The sequence below is a fragment of the Lepus europaeus genome, chromosome 10 (assembly GCF_033115175.1).
Source record: "Lepus europaeus isolate LE1 chromosome 10, mLepTim1.pri, whole genome shotgun sequence".
NCBI lineage: Eukaryota > Metazoa > Chordata > Mammalia > Lagomorpha > Leporidae > Lepus > Lepus europaeus.
Window position 1 is genome coordinate 118,491,451 of NC_084836.1, and position 21,405 is coordinate 118,512,855.

General features: G+C 43.7%; 1 pseudogene; it reads right to left on the reverse strand.

Moving 5' to 3' along the window:
• Window positions 1-15,356: 15,356 nt before the first annotated feature.
• On the reverse strand, window positions 15,357-18,347 carry LOC133768209 (amidophosphoribosyltransferase-like; annotated as a pseudogene).
• Window positions 18,348-21,405: the final 3,058 nt, after the last annotated feature.

Here is a 21,405-nt window from a genome sequence, read left to right on the forward strand (position 1 = left end):
TGTGTCACAGAAAGCCTAAACAGAAGTTCATGCTCATGTAACAAAAGGTTTGGAGGTAGACAATTCCTGGTGTTGTAGTAGTGGCTCCACATGGTGGAGATCTCTTGGTTTTTTTCTCAGCATCTAAACACGGCTGCTGTAGTTCCAGCTTTTATGCCTGTGTCCACAGCTAGACTTGAGAACAGCCAGACTAATCTCTATTCTTAGTAAAGTAAAAGCTGCTCCAGAACACATCCCCTGGTTTCACTTTAGGATTGTGGGGCCTGACTGCAACACAGGGTCACCTTCAGCTGTAGGGGAAGCTGCGAATAGGGGCATTTAGCACTCCCAGTGTCTGCAAGGCTGAGAGAGAGAGGTGCTGGATCTGCGAACCTAATGGGTAGGCCACAGTGTGCAAGCGAAGCACGCAACACAGCTGGCCTTCAGCGCCCGTGGCTGCCTGTTCCTGCCTGCTTTCTTGGCGCTCGAGATATAAAACGTTTTCTGGATGAGGACTGGTGCAGCCAACCAGGAAATCAAGCTTTCTTTTTCTTTTCTTTAAAGAAGATCATCTAGCTTTTTATTTTTTTAAAGATTTATTTATTTATTTAAAAGAGTTACAGAGAGGCAGAGAGAGACAGAAAGAAAGGTCTTGTTATGCCCAGTTCAGTTGTCCCCAAAGACCACCTCTGTAAAGCACACGAGAGTTTTATTGCAGGTCCGGGCCTGGATTCTCAATCAACACCGATGCAATGGGTCTGAATCGAGAGCCCGGACCCTTCAGTTAACAGGGTTTTTATAGGGTTTTCAGAGACATTCTACACACCATGGTACCATTCAGCAAATCATCTCATCCCTCGGGAAATTCAAAGGACATCTCTTAGAATTGATTAGTGCATCCAGTGGCGGGAACGGACCTACTAAAGGTGGTTCGATGGCTTTGGGGTTGATACCTCTTGAATTGATTGGCCGAAGCATAGGGTCCGAGCTGCTGGGGTGTACGTGCCGAACTGCAGGGTCTCGGGTAGCTATCAGTCACCTTATCTGCCCTGAGAAGACACCAGGAACTCTAGGTATTTCTCTGTTATCTGATAATTGGCTGTTGCTAGGAGAGTTTATTGCAAGGGGAGTTCATTTATTTACTTTTAGGAGCTTCTGGCTTAGGGTTCAGGGCCTGGTCAGGACTAAGTTACAAGATGGAGGCCTAATTTAAAATAGTTATACCTTGATCCAGGCTCAGGTCTCACAGTCTCCCATCTACTTGTTCACTCCCCAGATGGCCGCAATGGCCAGAGCTATGCCAATCCGAAGCCAGGAGCCAGGAGCTTCTTCCAGGTCTCCCATGTGGGTGCAGGGGCCCAAGGAGTTGGGTCATCTTCTACTGCTTTCCCAGGCCATAGCAGAGAGCTGGATTGGAAGTGGAGCAGCCAGGACTCGAACCAGGGCTGCCAGCACTGCATACGGCAGCTTTCCCTGCTACACCACAGCACCGGCCCTGATTTTTCATTAACTTAATCAATTTAGGACAAGTCAGCAATTTCCTGGGACCGAGCATAACTGCTGGAGAATTGTAAATAGAAAAGCAACTATATCCAGGTGGTTTGGGAAAATGCCATTTACAAGAAAAGAAAAATATTATACATAGATGTATGGTTAGAAATTGGGGCCAGTGGGTAAAGCTGCCACCTGTGATGTCAGCATCCCATATGGGCACTGGTTCATGTCCTGGCTGCTCCACTTCCAATACAGTTCCCTGCTAATGGCCTGGGAAAAGCAGCATAAGATGGCCCAAGTGTTTAGAGCCCTTCTACCCACGTGGAAGACCCAGATGAAGCTCCTGGCTTCTGGCTCCTGGCTGGGAATGAGCATATCCAAGTACCATGCCCTGGCTCCTACTGCTCCCCCTCAGTTACCACTGGCTAAAGAGAGTCCATCACTCCCCCAAGCTTCAGGCACATGGGGTCCTGTGATCCTTCTGTACGTTTCAGGATGGGTGCAGGAACTGAACATGTCATTCCAACATCTGTAATAGTTATAATAATTATCAGGTAGCTGGGGCTGGCTCTGTGGCTCAGCGGGTTAACGCCCTGGCCTGAAGCGCCGGCATCCCATATGGGTGCCGGTTTGAGTTCCGGCTGCTCCACTTCTTATCCAGCCCTCTGCTATGGCCTGGGATAGCAGTAGAAGATGGCCCAGGTCTTTGGGCCCCTGCACCTGCATGGGAGACCCGGAAGAAGCTCCTGGCTCCTGGCTCCTGGCTTTGGATTGGCACAGCTCTGGCCATTGCAGCCATCTGGGGTGTGAACCAGCAGATGGAGCACCTCTCTCTCTCTCTCTCTCTCTGTCCTTACCTCTCTCTGTAACTCTGTCTTTTAAATAAATAAAATAAATCTTTTAAAAAATTGTCGGGTAGCTGAATGCTGTCACTTCTTTTCAGCATCAGTATGAATTCATGATTAAGTTGTGGTCAAGGTGTGCTGCTGTATTTCTTTATGGAAAGAAGAATAGAAGTCCATATCACAGGTAAATGATCCATTCATACTGGTGGTGGTAAAATATGCCATGGTACGCTGAGGAAATGAGCAATCCAAATAAAAAAATGCAAGGTGGGAAACTGCCTGGCATGTGCTACTAGAACCATGTACACTCAGAAAAACATTGGTTTTAAGCTGCTACTGCTGCTGCTACATTTACTTTTTTTTTTTTTTTTAAGATTTATTTTATTTATTTGAAAAAGTTATAGAGAACGGTAGAGACACAGAGAGAGGTCTTCCATTCACCGGTTCACTCCCCAGATGGCCGCAATGGCCGGAGCCGTGCTGATCCGAAGCCAGGAGCCAGGAGCTTCCTCTGGGTCTCCCACGCAGGTGGAGGGGCCCAAGGACTTGGACCATCTTCTACTGCCTTCTAAGGCCATAGCAGAGAGCTGGATTGGAAGAGAGGAGCAGCCGGGTCTAGAACCAGTGCCCATATGGGATGCCGGCCCTGCAGGTCAGGACTTTAACCAGCTGAGCCACAGCACTGGTCCCTACATTTACTTTCATGAATAGACATTTGGATTCAGCAAATAACATCATCTAAGCTAATGTTGTCATAGTTTAATTTGATATTAGCTTATAAATTTGAAGTGCTTCTATCACTGAGGTATAAAAAGATTGCCATAGTTTTGCTTATTAAATAACAATTTGACAAGCAATTTAAGATATCACAAAAGGTGTGTTAGAATGTTTTTTCATGGGCTAGCATTGTGGCGTAGAGTGGGTAAGTTGCTGCCTGAGATGCCAACATCCTTTATGGGTGCCGATTCAAGTCCCAGCTGCCCCACTTCCAATTCAGAGTCCTGCCAATGTGCCTGAGAAAGCAGAAGATGGCCTAAGTCTCTGCCTCACTCTTGGCTTCAGTCTGGCCCACCCTTGGCTGTTGTGGCCATCTGGGGAGTGAACCAACAAATAGAAGATATTCTCTCTGTCTCTCTCTCTGTCTCTCTCTCTGTCTCTCTCTCTCCCTCTCTCCCTCCCTCTCTCTATAACTCTGCCTTTCAAATAAAATAAATAAATCTTAAAATGAATATTTTTTCATACCTATATCTTGTAAAAGTTAGAGATATATTGCATAAATTAGAAAAGCATTCAAAATGACCCAATCCAACAAATACATTGGCATCTCCATCTTATTTGACAAGGTATGGGGCTATAGACAAAATAGAGCCCATGTTGTAAATCAAAACCTGTTCTTAAATGCTGGTACCACCACTGAGCAAGTTTTATAACTTCTCTTTGCATGTATTTCTGTAAGCAAATACAACAGCCCCAAATCATAAGGCAATGTGGGTGTCACCATTGTTGACATAGTACCTATTTCATGAGCAATGGCAAGGATCCAGAGAGCTGATGTATGTGGTCCCAGGAACATGGTGGACTCGCTGTCCTTGGTAACAGCCACTATGGAAGCTGTCGCTGTGATTGCTCCAAGTGCCAGTGAGGGTTGAAGCCTCTCACTGAGCTCTCTTTGGCTGCCTTGGAAGACCAGCCTTTTGGTGGAGGACGCCCAAGCCTTCTCCTACCCCCAGTAACATTCTGCACCTGCCCCAGATGGATCCACTCAGCTCACACAGACGTGGAATTCTGGCAGTTTTTTGAGGTACTTCATTAAAGTAATGAAGCAAGTCAGATCATTAACATACAACATTCACAAGCAGTGGTCACCGCAGGAGTAGAAATATTAACCCTGGAAACTGCACAGAAAGCGTAAGAGTCCTTTTGATGTTTCCTGAGACGGTTTTCCGATCAGATCTGTGTAACTCTGCACACAGTTTGTTACTGAGCAAAATCATGTTAGATAGACACTTTGATTTCTCTGCTTGCTTACAATTCACTTTGCCCGTACCTTCCAGGGGTTTCATGGAGCTATGCACAAAGGGGGGGAAATGGACGTTCAAAGCATTTATTCAGGAGAACTTGGGAGTGAGTTTTTTGTTGTTTTTCTCCTGCTGAAAACATTCTTCTCTTCTATATATCTACATTATGAAGCCACTAAGAGACATAATTCCACTTAGGTACATAAATATTTATAACCTAATGTGCAGAACACTGCAATAATAAAATGTAGGAACAATTTTTTCAAACATCGATGACTTTAATTTGGTGTTGGCAATTAGAATTTTCAAAACACAGAGGCTATGAATATGAGTGCCTAAATTGATCTCCAACGAACCATCTTTCATAAGCATACGCATCGTTTACGCTTTGTAAACACCAAAGGCTTTGAAAAGCAATTGCTCAACAAATATTTTTCTTAATGCCACTTTCTCATTACAACAGCCCCAAATCATAAGGTAATAGTCAACTAATGAATTTCTTCCTCAGGTTAGAATTCTAAATGAAACTTTCCACGTCAGGAATTTTGCTCACAACCACATTGAAACTCAAATAATTTTATGCATAAGTACAACCTTCAAAAAGTAATTGCTAATAACTGTAGCAAATGCCTTGCATTATTCCCAACCTAATTCTCAAATTTGATTTTCCAATGTAAAACTCAAAGCAAAACAATAACCAATCATCCAGCTAATTACTGTGAAATACTAAGGCATCTTTCCACTGATTTAGTTTGTAATACGCTTTGCTTTTATTTACCTATGATGCACTCAACACATTACAACTTCTTTATTCTTATGAAAATTAATGGTAAACAGAGTCATACTCTGGGTGCTAGAGGATAAGACTCCTTATCACTTGCAAAGTAATCTGCCTTCTCCCTCCCACCCCTTGCCCACCAGCACCAGGTAAAATACTCGGGCGCTAAAAGCAGGTTGGCAACGTCCAACACAAGAAGCCAATCTGTGAGATTCACTTGAGCCAGGGGCCAGGTTCCAATCACATTTCTATCTTTAAGAAAAAGGACAACATGGCTTTGACTTAGAATTTATATTTCTCCCTAGAAATTGGTGAAATTTAACCAACTAGATATTCTAACGGTATTGTGTCTAAAAAAACTTCCTTGGTCACAAATGAAGACTTCAAATTCCTTTTTTCCTTTTAAAAATTAATTCGGAAAGATCTGTTGCCAACCAGGAAACATACAGGACTCTATTTCTGTTGGACGTGGTAAATGAAAACAAGAAAAAAATCCACTTTATGTGTTTCTATCCAGATATTTGGCACAGCAGGTAAGCAGGCTACTGCTTGAAACTTCTGCAATTCATGTCAGAGTACCCAGGTTTGAATCCTGGCTCCATTTCCGATTTCAGTTTCCTGTTAATGATCATGTTGGGAGGCAGCTAGGGATGGTTCAAGTGGTTTGGGTTCCCATCACTCCCTTGGGATACCCACATCAAGTTTCTGGCTCCTGGCTTCAGCCTGGCCCAGCCCTGGCTACTGGTGCCATTTGGGGAAGGAACCACCAGTTAGAATATCTTTCTCTGTCTCTTTCTTTTTCTCTGTGTTTCAAATAAAAATGAAAAATAAATGAAGTTTTAAAAATTTGAGAAGCAACGAAACAGAGAGAGAGAGAGAGAGAGAGAGAGACAGACAGACAGACAGAAGCAGGTAGTGCTCGCATCTGCTCTCTTACTATGTAAATGCCCATGAGAGCTAGTAAGAGGCCATGGCCAAAGCCAGGGATTCAATCTAGGTCTCCATTATGGGTGACATGGGTCCAAGGACTTGGGCCATCACCCGTTGCCTCCTAAGGTCTACACTGGAGGGAAGGTCAAATCAGGAGCTGGAGCCAGGAATTTAACTAGGCACTTTGATGTAGGCATAGGGCATCATAACCAGTGTCTTAACTGCTGGGCCAAACATCCACTCCAGGAAAGTGCCAATCAAGTAAGTGACATCAGCATGTTCCAGTTATCAGGCCATGTTTATGTCTACAGGCACACATAATTTTAAAAGGTTATGAAAATCCCACCCAGGACCTGCTTCCATAAACATTCCTTTCTACTCATACGCTGGAAATCTATCCATGAAGTAGCATCTCTCAAGCTGTGAGGTGACACTGGGTTTATCAGACTGATGATCCCATCGTATTAGTGATTGCATACGTGCTGGGGTAAGGGGTAAAATTCTTCAACAGGTTGTGAGCCCTACAGAGAAGAAACAAGTCTATTAAACCTGGTCTTTTGATTCTTCCACTATCAGGAATAGAATGGTGTGCAAAATGATTTGTGGAATAAAAGTGTCAACAATTATCTATTAAGTGCTCATTATGTGCTAGGCATCATTTTAGGAACCAACAATACAGAGTCAACATGCTACTTGGGATGACAGACAATAGACAAATACTTAAATGGAGAAGAAAAAAAAATGTTCAACAAAGCTAAGTGTCTTGCAGAGATGGGAAGCAGGATAAAGTGGCAGAGCAGTGGTTCTCAAAGTATGATCCCCAATCAGCATTAGCACATGGGAACTTGTTAGAAATATGAATTCTTGGGCCTTGCCCCAAATCTGCTGAATTCGAAACTCTGGGGCTGTGGCTCAGCAAATTCTGCTCTAACAAGTCCTCCAAGTGATGGTGATGTGTGCTCAGGTGTGAGGACCTGAGACACAAAGCGCCAAGGTAGCTCCTACAGAGACCAGTGAAGAGCTCTCAGGGGTGATATTTAAGGTAAGCACAGGAGAAAGAAAGAGGTGCAGCAGCCATAGAAGATCAAGAGGGAGAACCTTCCAGACAGAGGAACCGGATCACACAGATCCTAAGACAGGAAGCAGGTGACTGTAAGTTCCAACAAAAAGGTCACAGTGGCAGCGGTGAATTTGAGAGAAGGGGAAACTCCTTTTGTGGCCTTTGACTCTCGTGGGATGAGATGCCTCGAGGATATCATGTAGCAGAATAGTCTGGGCCGAAAATACTGGACAAAGAACTTTGTGCGTACAACTTACATACACACACACATTTGCATATATTTGACGTTTGTTCCCACCAAAACAAATTGATTTGTTAGTTTGAGAATATGAGTTTGGAAAATGGTTTGGTGGCTACAACTTTGTCCCCAGAAATGAACCTGCTTCTGAGTAAGAGGTTTTCAGTGGAAGTTATTCCTGGGGTAGGCACTGATTCCTTAGCTTTCATAGTCTCTCATAAATATGAATACTGCCTGCCAAAGCCCTCCTCACCGAACTGGCAGCAAGAAAGTCCTTGGCAGGTGAAAAGGAAGGGGTGTTGTCAAGCTGAGGAAGAACAGAGCTGAGAACTATCCTGATGCCATTCAGGTGACATCATGGGGTTGCCATAATGAACGCCACATCTTGAGCTGTCAGAGAACACAGGGTGGGACAGAATCTCGCTTGTGAGACAAAATAAAAGATTCCCTGATTAATAAATATCAAGACCACCAGCTTACTCCCTCTGCACTAGGAAAACCAAACCACAGATGAATAACCTACAGGACGAGCCCCCTCCTAATGCCAAAATAGTCAAAAACACTTATTTACTAAGAGCAAATTTGTAATAACACCCAATGCCCTTATTTTCCTAGCATCTTTGCTATTCTAAAATACAGCATCTTTTACACTACAGAAGGCAGAAGCAGGGACAATTTATGAATCTAGAAATTCTAATTTTATTCTGATAGTTTCACTAATGAATAATTTACATACTGATGTTAATTAGATGAATTAATAATTTTTCTCATGTGGCAAGATTATTATTAAAATAGTTCATCCTAAGGACATTAGCCCATTTCTTTGCAGTTTTAACCAGCGCTGGACTTGAGATGCCATCAATTTGTACCTCTTGTCTCCTTTCTAGAACTGTCATCCATTAAAAAAAAAATCCAGCACACATTTTTTTCTTCCACACATTTGCATGTAAATTAAAGCTTTTTTTTTTAGCAGAAAATTTCTTTCTTTTTATTCTAATTTGCTGGCCTGCTAATGGGTTTCTGAGTATTTGTTTTCCAATTCACAGCTCCACTCATTAAAAATAACATCCTTTGAAATCTGTGAAGGACTGTGAGTTTTAAAAGATTGCTTATTTTGATTGAAAAAAAAAAAAACCACAGAGACATTTCAGAACTTCCTATTTGAAAATAAAAATTCAAAAGTGAAAGTTAAAACCTATTTATTGGGCATAAAAATGGGCTCAATTATTGCTGTTGCCTACCTTTTGCTTATGACTGCATTACTTTTTTCATGATTATTTTATACCGTCTCATAGAGCTATCTCAAAAAGTGCTTAGCCCATTAAGACCCATGCACGTATCTGCCCTGGTTTTATGACTAATAAGTGATTTGTTGAACACCTCCTATGGTGAAAAACAAGAGTAATAATCCATGTCAAGTTTTTGACAAGGTCGTCGGGAAGGTGTAATTGTTTCTCAAGAGGAGATGAACGTCATGGAGGAGATGAATGTCTTGGGCGAGGAGGAGCTGTGCTCTCCAGAGACAACTGCTGAGTAAACGCGGTCTCTGGCGCACTTCTGAGCGTGGCTCGTGATTGGAATCACCTGGAAAGCTTCTAGAACTAGATTCCCAAGCACACGAGTTAACTTGCTGCTGCTATGATGAAATACCTGAAACGGGGTGCATGAAGAAAAGAGGTCTATTTACCCTGCAGCTCTGGAAGTCCAAGAGCACAGTGCCAGCTGGTGACTGGCTCGGCGAGGGCTTCTGGTGATGTCACCACGCGGCAGATGATACCATGGCTGGAGTGAGTGGCAGAGGGGGAAGGGTCACGGGGAGAAACAGGAAGCCAGAGGGACTCAGGGGCCGGGCTCACTCTTCTAATAACAACCCACTCTTTTGGGAACTAACTGGAGTCGCTCAAGAACTGCTCTAATCCCTTCTAAAGATGGTGTTCTCAATCACCTAACCACGTTAGCTGAGGGCCCACCTCAACCCCGCCACTCTGTGTTCCAAGCTTCCGGCACAGGAACATTCGGGGACCTGCTCAAACCCTACCACAATCACAATACCAAGTAACGCCCTACCTTGCTCCATCCCTAAACCTACTGAATCAGACTCCGGGGGTAAGCCCAGGAACCCACATTTGGAAAAGCCACCAGGGCACTGGGAGGATCCAGTCCTGCCCTAGTCCTTGAACCACTGCTCTGGAATTTCAAAGAAAATGGGCTCTCCTGTCCGTTGGTAATGGTCAGAAAGGTTTCTGCAGATGAGATGAGATCAGGCAGAGTCTCGGGAAATAGGGCAAGGCCAAGAGAAATGAGGGCGACAGGCCAAGGGGGTGAATTCTCTGAGCAAAGCCAAAGATGGCTGTGGACACACAGGAGAAGGACAGATGCAGGTGCTTTGAGGTCCCTTGGCTGGCCACGGCTATGGAAACAGGCAAGCCTGCGGGAGCCTGGTATCGCCTCAACATTGTATGTGAGAAGCTAGAAAATAGTTGAGCATAGTCAACACTGGGGCAGGTATTTGGGGCAGCAGATAAGTCACCTCCGAGAATGCCTGCATCCCATATTGGAGTTGCATGGGTTCAAATCCTGGCTCCTCCACTTCTGATCCAGCTTCTCACTAACACACCTAGGAGGCAGCAGATGACGGCTCAAGCACTTGGGTCCCTGCCACCAATATGAAAGACTCAGAGGGAGTACCAGGTTCCTGGCTTTGGCCTGGCCCCATGGTAGTAATTGCAGCCAATCTGGGAGTAAAGAAGCACACAGATCTCCATCTGCCTTTCTGGCTCTTTCTCTCCCTTTCAAATAAAATAAAAATTAATAAAAAATTAATAAAAATAAATATTAAACACTATCTTCTCTACCCTGCATGCATTTTCCTTTTATACCTTACCTCTTCTCCAAATTTAATATACTACGATTTTTTTTTTTTTACAAATTTAATTGAAAATTTTAATTACTGTCACTGGTCACCAAGTCCATGCTCCATTAAAAAAATCATGCACTTCTCTCAGTTAAACAATAATGTTTAAAGATCTGTTTCTAGTTAAATGTTGGCTGTTCTTGCCAGTCAAGGGTTTCAAAGACCTCTCAAGAAGACTTAGATCCAAGTGGAAAAGGGACATCAGTGGCTATATTTCCTTAATCTTTCTTTTTAAAGTTTATTTATTTACTTGAAAGTCAGAGTTACATAGAGAGAGAAGGAGAGGCAGAGAGAGAAAGAAAGAGGTCTTCCATCGGCTGGTTCACTCGCCAATTGGCTGCAACGGTTGGAGCTGAGCTGATCCAAAGCCAGGAGCCAGGAGCTTCTTCAGGGTGTCTCACATGGGTGCAGGGACCCAAGGACCTGGGCCATCTTCTACTGCTTTCCCAGGCCATAGCAGAGAGCTGGATCGGAAGAGCAGCAGCTGGGACTCAAACCGGCGCCCATATGGGATCCTGGCGCTTCAGGCCAGGGCTTCAACCCACTGCGCCACAACGCTGGCCCCTACAAGATTTCTATGAGAGAGAATTTAAAACATCAGTTTGTTGTGCAATTTGGTCTGCTTGTAATGCAATACATTGTTGTGCAATTTGATCTGCTTGTAATCCAATATATTGCAGATGAAGGGCGTCTTTCCTCTTATCAGAGCACCTCTTCCACAGTTTGCAATTGTCATTTGCGAAGGTAATGTCTCAAGTTTAAAACTGGCCTTCTTTAGCACTGTGAGGCAAGGGCCAAGCGTGCCTCCTAATAGCCCCCCACTTCTCCCTATCCCCCAAGCTGCTAGTACTTGGACAGCCGTGGTTCTGTCCTCTGGGGATGCACACACACGTGTGTGGGAGAAGAGCAGAGGGAAGGACGTCCTCTTCTCTTTTGGATGAACTTCTTGAATCTCTTTCTAAATGTTCTAGCTTTCATGAACTTTTTCTGGACCCTTCCTTCCCATGCCCAAGGGTCCTCTCAGACCCCTCCAATCAGGCACAAAGGAACATTCTAGAGTGCTTTCTGGTCCGGCTCCATTATGATCCTAGTGTTCACAATCCCCATTTGCAATTTAAGAGCAGGTCCCATACCTGTGCATCTCTCTATATGGGAATTACCCCATTGAACTGAAATCTTTTCAACACTGACTTCCCACAATACAACTATGATCTTTTAAAAAGCAGAACCCATTTTTTTTTATTAATCTTTTTAATAGTATCAACTAGCACAGCATCTAGCAGTCAGTGCACGAGTGTTCATTGAGTGAGATGAATAGAATTAATCAGGACTTCCATCCCAATCAGACACTCATTCTTTGCTTCCTCGTGTGGAAGGGCTCCTGCCCTTTGTACCTCTGTTCCCCTTTCACATTCCGATGTGGCTTTTTGAGTTTGATTACATCATCACTGATCAAAGTCGGCACATTATTAATTTTGTTGTTCATCTCTTCCTATATGTTTTCATTCTATTGTTGCCTTTTCTGTTTCATTAAAATTCATCTCTGTATTATTTGTTGAAACATCTTTGGTCTTGTTCCACTTTCACTTTAACACATCATATGGCTGTCTTTTCCAGTTTCATAGTGGTCAGGACCTCTGCATTATATTGTTGATGCCCAAAGGTTTCCAGAAGTTGGATTTGCATTTAGTAAAATAAATATCTAAGATTTGTTTTTCTTCTGGGATTGTAGTTTTATTCTAAGCCCCAGTCTGCAGTATCTTTGCAGTCTCCTTCCCCTCCCCTCATTAATTTGTCCTGAGATGATTCATGTTCCAAGATAAAGTCTATCCAGTATACATGGTTTTTTCTTTATTTGTGTGTTCACTTGTCATTCATTCAGTCAACAGTGAACAAGACAGACATTCCCTGCTGTCACATCCTTTAAGGGGAAAATAAACAATAAATACAACAACACTGATCTATCTGGTGGTGAGCTTGTGTTAAGTTAGGGAAGTAGCAGGTCCGGTGTTTGGGATAGCAGTCAGCATGGCTTGGGATGCCTGCAGCCCTGTTTGAGTCCTGGCTCCACTTTTTTTCCCCACCATTTTTCAAAAAGCACATATATGTTCAAATATACTTATTACATATATTTACCACCAAGGCATCACAAAGAGGTCACAAGAAAGTAGGTTTAGTTTGGTTCACAATATAGATCCTGTGAAAACACAGTTTTCATCTTTGTAGTTTACAATTTTTGTATAAATTTAAAGCAGTTAAACAACATTTGAAGCATCAGTTTTAAAAAAAAAACTGAAACCATGTGATTTAGTTCAGGTATCAGAAACTTGTGGAATCCAAGTCCATGTTGGAGAAAAACTACGGAATCTGTTGCGTTAGCAAAAATGTCACAGCATTATCTCCCTTTATAAAGCATCTCAGTGAAATGAACTACGAAGAGTGTGAAAGCTGATCAGATTTTGGTGTAGTGCTTTCCCTGGGTGTCTTGTGTTCTATAAATCAAAGGTAAGGGGGGGCCAGAACAGTGGCATAGCAGGTAAAGCCAGCACCTGCAGTGCCGGCATCCCATATGGGCGCTGGTTCGAGTCCCGGCTGCTCCACTTCCCCTCCAGCTCTCTGCTATGGTCTGGGAAAGCAGTAGAAGATTGCCCAAGTCTTTGGGCCCCTGCACCCACGTGGGAGACCTGGAAGAAGCTCCCAGCTCCTGGCTTCAGATTGGCGCAGCTCCGGCTGTTGTAGTCATCTGGGTAGTGAACCATTGGATGGAAGACCTCTCTCTCGCTCGCTCTCTCTCTCTCTCTCTCTGTGTAACTCTGACTTTCAAGTAAGTAAATAAATCTTTAAAAACAAATGAAGGTAAGGAAGGCCAGGTCACACGTGAGCCTTGGGGCTCGCCACCTCCGTGCTGCCAGGAGAAACACACGGAGGACAGGCTGCGCCCCTGGCATGGCCCCAGTTCTCTGCACTGCCACTCTGCCTGCACTCGAGCCGCTGCTGCAGGACACCAGGTGATATGCCAGATGAAGACCAGCAATTGCAGCCACTAATAAATACTGAACTTCTGAGCGGATTTGAATGCTATATCCATCAGATTGTGGTAATAACAGAAACAAACACTTTTATGTTTAAAAAGTCTTACAGAAGCAGATTTGATAGGCAGGTCATCCTAACCTAAATTTCAGATGTTATGAGAAAAACTTTAAAAAATCAAAGTCTCTAGACCCTAATTAAGTAGAAAAGAGTGGCTGTAAGTTGATGCTTACATAGGGGCATTAGAATTCCAAGAAAGTTTTTGTCTCCTTGATTCTTAAGCAAACTTGGTCCCTACATATTTCTACCTGATTATTAATTGCAATTGTGCATATGTGTGTGTACATCTATATATATATATATATATATATACACACACACAAATGTATATATGCTTGTGAGTGATTAAGCACTTCATTCACAAAGCATGTGGTAGTTAAGCAAAATTAAGGAGAAAGGGTTTGTTGGGATCCAAACATTTGTCTTCATTTCAGATGTACTGGGTTATTTGCTGGGTTTATAGCATCAGGGCAATAAATGTTATGAATCATATTTTGTAGTCAAATGTAGGAAACTTTTCCATAGGCAGATATTTTAATGTTTTAAATTTTTTTAAATTTTTAAATTTTTAAAATTTATTTGACAGGTAGAGTTATAGACAGTGAGAAAGAGAGAGAGAGAGAGAGACAGAGAGAAAGGTCTTCCTTTCGTTGGTTCACTCCCCAAATGGCCGCTACGGCCGGCGTTGTGCCGGTCCAAAGCCAGGAGCCAGGTGCTTCCTCCTGGTCTCCCATGCAGGTGCAGAGGCCCAAGCACTTGGCCCATCCTCCACTGCCCTCCTGTGCCACAGCAGAGAGCTGGACTGGAAAAGGAGTGACCAGGACTAGAACAGGTGCCCATATGGGATTCCCATGCCACAGGCAGAGGATTAACCAAGTGAGCCATGGTGCCGGCCCTCCATAGGCAGATTTTTACAACCATTCTTGGGCACCCCAGAGACAGATGGCAAAGACCTGCCTAACTGTATTTCCCCTCCTCTACCATGAAGCCTTAACTGCAAACTAATTTCAAAAAAGCTGGTAACTATTAGCTTTCAAAAGCTAAAAAAACCTCATGCTATCTTAAAATGTAGGGGTGAGATATCAAATCTAATCACCAGGAGTATGACTTATTCACAATAATTATTTAACAATAAAAGTACCCCACTGCACAAGTGGGGAAACAGGCACAAAAGGATGATTTCTGGTTTTATTTTATAAAACTTTGTCTAAGGGTAGATAGGGAAGCCAAATTCCTAACTGTAGCTAGAACTATGGAGACTAGCCACCTGTGGGATTTGATAGATTCAAACCTTGCATGAACTATTTTTTTTTTTAAAGACTTATTTTATTTATTTGAAAGACAGAGTTACTTAGAGAGGTAGAGACAGAGAGAGGTCTTCCATCCACTGGTTCATTCCCCAGATGGCTGCAACGGCCAGAGCTGTTCTGATCCAAAGCCAGGAGCCAGGAGCTGGGAGCTTCCTCCGGGTCTCCTATGTGGGTGCAGGTGCCCAAGGACTTGGGCCATCTTCTACTGCTATCCCAGGCCATAGCAGAGAGCTGGATTGGAAGTGGAGCAGCAGGGACTAGAACCGGCACCCACATGGGACACCGGTGCTTCAGGCCAGGGTGTTAACCTGCTGCACCACAGTGCCGGCTCCATGGACTGTTATATTTAACTCACCTGTCCCATCTGCCTCGTATCTCCTGTCTTAATCTAACATCTTGCAAACGCTTTAAAACATGGAACTGGCATGTGCCACTTACCAGCTGCCTTCTCCGACTGGCAAGGGCCTGCCACTGCTTATAAAAAAAAAGCCACAACTATACATTGCTGTATGATATACAATTAGCAAGATTCAACTATAAGCTTTGGTAACCTTTTCAGAAAAAAAATCCCAAAACTCGTACAGGTACACAGCGTGTGGCATTTTCTATTGTGCCAATGAGATCCAGTAAATAGGAAGGTTATAACCACAGCAACTTCTTGCCCAGCTGTTTATTGAATCAATGCACCTGCCCCAACCTGCTACCATTCCAGTTCTACAGTGTATTTGCCAGTGAGACAGGCTGTGCACCGACCGTTCTTTTCAAAGCTTTCCAGGCCAATGCCATTTTCTTGAGTCATATTGTGCTTTTTCATTTTCTGCTTTTTAAATTCTATCTCTTCTCGTACAGATGAAACCAGTCTACTGACAGATACATAACCCTGTTGGCTCCCAGATATTCTGCAAGACTATCAAGTTCTGGCTTATTGGCAATAAGCTCTTCTTTTGTGGGAATGCTTATTCCCATGAAGCATCGTTATCTAGTTGGTGGTGAAGCTACTCGAATGCGTACCTCTTTCATGCCAGATTCTTGGAGCGATTCTTTGGGTGAGATAGTGTTGCTTCTCACAACTGAATCATCTACAAGAACGATTCTTTTTCCTTTAAAGTTATCCGACAGTACTCTGAATTTTTGGCCACGCCCAGCTGTCTTAACCTCACGTTTGGTTGAATGAAGGTTCTTCCCACATATCGGTTTTGACAGCACCTCCACGTGGGGCAGGCAGCAGCTGCATAACCAAGGACAGCAGGGGTCACAGACTGGAACAGTGCTGACCAGATCTGCTTCCTCGGGTGCTTTAGTCGCTAGCTGCTGACCGCTATGGTATCCGACTGTGTGAACTGTTTGGTTTTCAAACATTCTCTCCAGTCTTGCAAAATATACATATTCAAAGACACAAAAAACTACTGGGTTTCCTTCGGATCTTGGTATAATATCCAGAGTTCAAATGTTATATCTGGATATTATATTCCCATGATTTCTCCAGGCAGGACTTCATGGCAGTACCCTGCACCAATAGAAAAAAACCTACGAAATTCTGAAGACACTACCCATCCTCCTGTTTCTGATGTTTTTCCTCTTTATCATTTATATCAGCAACTGGAATCAGGTGGCCCATGCACAGAGGGTGATTTCCGTAAGGGTCTTGCACTGCATAATCACATCTGTGTGCATGATAAGCAGCGATATGCTGTGGGTGCTTCCTTCAAGTTAGTAACCCTGGCTACCCAGTCTGGGGTGCCGTCTTGTTCCAGGGACGGGGGTCAGGCCAGTAACGGGGTGATCATTTCACTCTCAGAACTTGACAGGCCAACACCATGGCTCAGGCAGTATTGACCAGTTCACCATTATCTTCAGCTATTTTCCCAGGAAGAGTTTCAACAAAAAAGGGCTGACAATTTTCCAACTCAGAGTTTCCCGTAGTGGCGCACCTCATGTGCCCGATTCCAAGACTTGAAACGTAATTTCTTCAGATTGTCTTCAGTGAAGACGTGATTTACAAGCCCCATTCTCTTGTGTGTTTTGAACGTTGGCACTGAACTGCCGTCACTGGTCACAATGCCAGCACCCCCCTGAGCCTGGTGCTGCAACCCCACGAGTCCCAGCATGATCGGCACATCCAGCTGCGTGGGCCCCTCTCCTGGGGCAATGCCCCCGAACCCGCCACATTCCTCTTGGATTCCGCCGGAAGCATGTGGAGGAAGCTGCAGCCGTGGCCCGGGTCGTTGAACCAACCAGCTGCAGCCTTGAGACCAAGGCCTCAGAAGATCACCCTGGCTCCACTTCTGCTCCAGCTCCCAAGGGGACAGCAGGTGATGGCTCAAGTACGTAGGTCCCTGCCATCCACATGGGAGACCCAGGTTGAATCCCTGGCTCCTGACATCTGAGCCAGGCATTCTCTACTGTGCCTGGGCTGTTTTGCCTCCAGTCTCCATGACAGTCCATTCACTACTTTTCCTACAAAACCAAGTCCTAGCAGTGTTGGGTGTACACTTATGTTAACAATTAGTATTTGTTCTTTATCTCAAGTTCAAATTGTGCTTGTGTTTTTGTCTACCAGTCTTCATACCCTCAATGCCTCCACTCCTTTACATGTCTCTCTGGGGGTCTCACTGTTACGTGGACATAGATTTATCACCCTTGCTCGACTGAAGTACGCTGACGTCAAATCTCACCTGATGCACCTCTTGATTTTCACAGGTAGTAGCAGCACTAACACTTAGTATGTCTACATGTATGCTGCAGGTGTTTATAGCAGCTTTGAGATGAGCACCTAAATTCTTCAGCCTTTTATCTGAAGACAGAATTATCTGTGGCCAAAACTTCGTGTTTCCCAAGACACTAAGTAGGCCCTTGAGGGTCTTAATCTTCTCCTCCAATATTCTCTCCTATTGAAGAATGGGCTGTATTTGATGGGCACCGAGGGTTCAGGGTGCGCACCAGTGCAATTGCTCACTGAATGATGTGTATCCTTTTGGGAGAGCTCCCCGTGCTGGACATAACTAGACAGCCTGATGCTCTGAGTTTAATCTGAATTCCCTGGGTGGGGGCCCTGAAGAATTTGGCCTGGTTGGAATGCGCGAGTTTTATAAGGGTCACTTAGTTGCACTTCACTGGATTTGCTGAGTATTATCTTCACTCGGGGATCTGTCAGCCAGCCCCTCCAAGCATTTACAGTGACTGGAACACCTGACTTTCCCAACGTTCTCTACAGTTTGCAGCCCCTTTTCTTATTCCCGCCATAGTTTTGTCTCCCCGGAGCCTTTTGAGCTCCCACTGTGCAGGCCAGTGGAATTGTGCATGTGTTCCTGGGGCAGCTTCCAGTGCTCTTCGGTGTCTGTTAGTCACAGCTCTGCAGGCTTTCTTATAGACTTTGTTAAAGTCTATCATTTCCAGTGACTTTCAAACCCTTTCTTTATTTCTCCAAGGTTTTTTTTTTTTTTTTGTATGGTTGGTAAAATATATGCAATAAGTATATGTATGTATGATTACCGCTGTCAAGCTAATAAGCATAGTCACCCCTCACTTAATTACCATTGTGGGTGGGGCACAGAGAGCGAGGTGTAACACCGACTGCCTTAGCAAATTTCAAGCACACAATGCAGCATCACTAACTATCTCTACTGTGCTGTCGTTAGATTTCCTGAATGCATTCCTGCTTACGTGAAACTTCATGCCCTTTGACCGACATCTCCCCAAATCCCACTACTCTCAGCCCCTGGCAACCAGCATTCTGCTCTCTGCCTCTGGGAGTTTCCCTTTGTAAAATTCCACTCGCACGTGAGATCAGACAGCATTTGCCTCTGTCTACCCGGTTTGCTTCACTTAGTGTGATGCCCTCCAGGCTCGAATATGTTGTCACCAAGTCCAGAATTTCCTTTTATGGTTGCATACTATTCCACTGTGTGTGTGTGTACACAATTATATATACACACACACAGACATACACACACATGAATGCACACATTCGACTTAACCATTCATCAGGTTTTGGATGCTTTGGCTGATTTTCTGTCTTGGCTGTTATGAATAATATAGCGGTAAACAAGGGGCATAGATATTGCTTCTAGATACTTATTTCATTTCCTTTGGATATTTCCCTAGGGCATGGTTGCTGGATCTTAGGGTAGTTCTATGTTTAACTTTTTGAAGAATCTCCGTACTTCGTAAATCACACACAGATGTGGTTGCACCAGCTCACGGTCCCACCAAGGGTACACGAGCGTTCTCCTTTCTCCCCTCCTGGACAGCGCTTTTCTTCCTTGTCTTTTTGATTCCAGACATCCTAACAGGCATGAGCAGGTATTTCATTGTGATTTACATGTGCATTTCCTGATGATTAGTGACACTGAGTACTTTTCATATATTTGTGAGCCACGGATATGTTGTCTTTTGAAAAATCTCTGGACAGGTCTTTTTTTTTTAACTTTTATTTAATGAATATAAATTTCCAGTGTACAGCTTATGGATTACAGTGGCTTCCCCCCCCATAACTTCCCTCCCACCCGCAACCCTCCCCTCTCCCGCTCCCTCTCCCCTTCCATTTGCATCAAGATTCATTTTCAATTCTCTTTATATACAGAAGATCAATTTAGTATAAAGATTTCAACAGTTTGCACCCACATAGATACACAAAGTGAAACATACTGTTGGAGTACTAGTTATAGCATTAAATCACAATGTACAGCACATTAAGGACAGAGATCCCACATGAGGAGCAAGTGCACAGTGGCTCCTGTTGTTGACCCAACAAATTGACACTCTAGTTTATGGTGCCAGTAACCACCCTAGGCTGTCGTCATGAGTTGCCAAGGCTATGGAAGCCTTCCAAGTTTGCCGACTCTGCTCATATTTATACAAGGTCATAAAAGACAGAGTGAGGATAGTAACCAATGATCCTAAGAGTGGCATTTACCAGGTCTGAACAATTATACAGCATTAAGTGGGGAAGAGGACCATCAGTACACACAGGTTGGGAGTGGAGCCATTGGTGGTAGAGTAGAGGTTATGATTACAAAGGAATGAGGCCCAAGTACGCTACACAGGGTCTAGAACAAAGGACAGAGTCATTATTAGAGGAGCTAAGAAAGGTGCTGTCTAAGCTACAATTAAGTTTTCTGATTGAGAGGCAAATAGAACCTGATAGAAGGGGCTTGATAATAATCTGTTGGGCTTTAGGCCTTGTAAGTTAAGAGGCCCAGACCTATCTATCTCTGCACATGGGGTATATCCTAAGGGAGGTGTGAACCTCCTAGGGGAAGGCACTGTGTTGACTTTCATTACTTGGCTGGCTTGGGAGGAGAGCTGGCCAGGTAAAGGCAGGGGGCATCTCTAACAAGAAATTTACAGTTCTGCCTGCAATGTTGCTGACCCTACTTGACCATCCCCTCAGCTGCAGTGGTCACTTTGGAAGTTGGGCTGAGTGAAGGGCTTTTCAGCTTAGAGCCAATAAGATCTGTGGCTCTGACCTGGGCATCCTTCGACTCCAGGGCAGGTCCATTTCCAGTGATCCAACTCTTGGCAGAGCTGCCAGGGCTCTTCACAAGCTGACTTCTGCTGAAGCCCAGGCTTACCACATTGAAAGCCACTGCAGTGGACTGGCCTGTTGGGTCTCCTTGAGGGCAGATCACTGTACAGATCAGCCATTAATAGGCCTGCCACCCATTGCTTCTGATGCCTAGCTTTCTTTCCCTCCTGGTTTGTGTTAAAGCAGACCAGAGGATGCAAGTCAAGGGAGTGCCCGTGTCCCATCTCTAATCTTCGGTGGCCTGAACTACAAGTCTATATTCACAGGCATGTTCTGTAGTAGTTTTTCTAAGGTAGACAATGCCCATGAGGAAAATTATATTCTCGCTTAAAAACTTTCTTTCCCTTTCGTCTGAAAGGGAGGTTTTTTTCTGCTTACTGTATACTTTGCTGATGGCGAAGTGAATCTAGCTATGAGATTATTATTTAAGTTCTTATTTTGGCTATGCTATTACAGAAAAATGTTAGCCATCTCTTTTATAAGGTCTAAAGATTAAATTGTGCGTCCTACAGATTCCTTCATAATAGAATTAGTTTCCTACCTTGAAGAGAATAGAGAAATGAAAGAACAAGTTGGGCTTAGAATAGAGAAATGAGGGAGCAAGTCCTAGATCGCTTGCTGACAATAGCAATATCACATGAATACTTAGCAAACAGTTAGATAACAGATAACAACTTGAGAAAACATTTACCAGAAGGTCCAATGCCTTCTATAAATTTTAAGAATCATGTATTTGAAAACACCTTAGGTTGGATTTTTTTCTCTTCTTTCTCTTATGCTGTATGATGTTCTTAAACATTTTGGGCACTAATCCTTTATCAGATATCTTGTTTGTAAATACTGCTTTCCATTCCATAGATTATCTCTTTCCTCTATTGATCGTCCTGTTTTTGCTTTGATGTAATCCCAGTGGTTTCTTTGTATTTTTGTTGCCTGTACTTGCAGTGTCATAAATAATCATTGCCCAGGCTGATTTAAGAGGGGTTTCCACCATGTTTTTTTCTCCTGGGATTTTTAACCAAGCTGCTCCTTGTCAGTCTCTCCCACCCCCAGAAGCAGCTAGCCAGATTGTAACATGAACAGTGTGCTATTATAATACTTATTAAGTATGTTTAATAACTACAATATTATTACAAAAGAAACCTGGCCAAAATCCCTCCCCAAATCTTTCCATTCTATTTTCTTTTGAATCAATTCTTCTTATAGCAGAGATAGTTGAGGT